Here is a 2,232-nt window from a genome sequence, read left to right on the forward strand (position 1 = left end):
TGTGTTTATATTTGCTCTATATTTTGCTATTATGTATTCCCCTGATAAGACTTGGCAACGTTTAGTTCTAACTAGTCCCCTTAGGAAAATTTTGGAAGCATATGGTATATGTTGACCAATTCTTATTTTTTTATTTGTTGTTTATAACCTCTCTAGTTATTACTTTTCTCTACTGTGCTATTCCATGCTGGGGATATTATAATTTATGCTTTGTTAGTTCTTATGTTTGGACAAATATGTATATTGTTCCTATATTTCTCTAATCACTGAAGTGTACTGTAATGAACAAGTTTTATCTTTGTTTCTCCATCTTTGTCATCTTGTATGTGTGTCATTAGTCTACATAATTATTTAAGTGCCTATAGTGTTCTCTTTATTTTTCTTTTAAAACTATTGTTGTCCATGTGCCACTGCACGATTCTCTCAAATGGGGATTATGTGTTAATTTCCACTTTCTTGGGTCAAAATGCATATTTTCCTGTAGGTTGGTTTACACTTCTTGCATCTATATCAGTTGGAATTATATATTAACTCCTTATACTCTTTTGCTTGCATGTGAAATCTGTCGGAGGTCACCACGAACTCGTTCCTTTCCCTTGCATTTCCAAGAGAGCCATAAAGGCTCAATTTCCTGTGTTTATCAAGTGGGCCAACTAAAAATTGTCGAACATGTCTCAGTTGGGAGAACACGCAGCAATTTTGAGAATTGAAAATTGGGCCTTTATTTCAGAAGACTGTATTTCGTTATTATTGGGCCTAAGCCCATTTATTCATTATGTTTGTTATTTTATAGAGTTTAGGACATGTGAAAAATTGGGCCTAAGGCCTAAAGAAAAATATTTATTTTTACGTTAGTTTAGGACAGGTGCAAGTGACTCTAATGGCCCAAGACAAAATGGACCCAAATACTGTCCCAGACGGACAGGAAAATCAGATTTGGGCCCAAATCTCTTTCCATCTTCAATTTGATTATGTTTGTGTTTGTTGTTAATCTTAAGGTCGAAAAAATTCAAATCCCCGAAAGACACCCATTTTGATTTAACAATTTAACTAAATCGGTCTTTTAATTGAACTTAAAGAATAATTTTGAGAAATATCTCACTTAGATATTAGTTCTACATTCTCCTCCTTTTCCCTTTAAAATGATTCTAATTATAAAAATTGTTCAAATCAAATTAAGTTAAATTATTTTAGCCAAATAGTTAATTGCCGGATAACCGCGTATTAGCGGACATTTCGGGTGCTTTAAAATTCTTCTCGAAATGCTAATACGAACCCTCGACCCCCTTAAATATTTTTCAATTGATTTCCTGTTTTAACCTTTTGAAAAAATAGTTTTCTTAATTTTTCTTGAAAATTAAGTGGTGACTCTTAAAACCAGTCTAATAAATATTTTTTAAAATAAAATACTATCAATAATGAATCACACAATTTAGTTACATCATACGAGATAATACACATCACACTTATTTCATCATAACATTTATAAATTTTGTTAATCTTTTAATATCAAAAGTCTAACGTAAATGATTATTATGAAAGGAATCAATTCATAAATCTATTCCTAAGATTACTACTAATTTGTTTCCTTTTCCGTTTTAATAGTTAACCATAAGTTTCTTCACATTGTATCGAACCTATGGACAACTTTCTGTGGCTCCTGTTTTTTAGTTAAATAAAAAAAGAGATAAGTGGTTAAAACACACCTAAAATATACCTTTTTTTTGAGTTTCATACCTGAACTATTGAAAGTGTGAGAAACACACCTAAACTATTACACTTTAGTTTGAAAAACACACCTCTGTGCTGACTGGACCAAATGTGTGTGTACACACTCTTTTACGCGCGTGTGGCCTTGATTTTCGTCCACATGGCTTCTTCTTTTTTTAAAAATAAAATATCAAAACACACCTAAACTATAAAATTGTTTGACTTCCTCACCTAAACTATTAGGAGAGTAAGAAACACACCTAAACTATCATTCATAAATTTGAGAAACACACCTTAAATTATATGTTACACTAGTTGCTTAAACTCGCTCAAAAGGGACTGATATTTGTATATCAATGATGCCATACAAGGAATCCACGACGCCCTTTGGTAGCTTTAATAATTTGAGGGGTGAGTGTTTGTCCATGACATCAGATTCTATTTTTTTGTTTGTTTAATAACTAGTTAGACTATATTTGTGGTATCATTATGCCACCAAATAGAGCATATTTTCTTTCTATT

Source organism: Solanum tuberosum, unplaced genomic scaffold, assembly GCF_000226075.1.
Source record: "Solanum tuberosum cultivar DM 1-3 516 R44 unplaced genomic scaffold, SolTub_3.0 scf00068, whole genome shotgun sequence".
Lineage (NCBI taxonomy): Eukaryota > Viridiplantae > Streptophyta > Magnoliopsida > Solanales > Solanaceae > Solanum > Solanum tuberosum.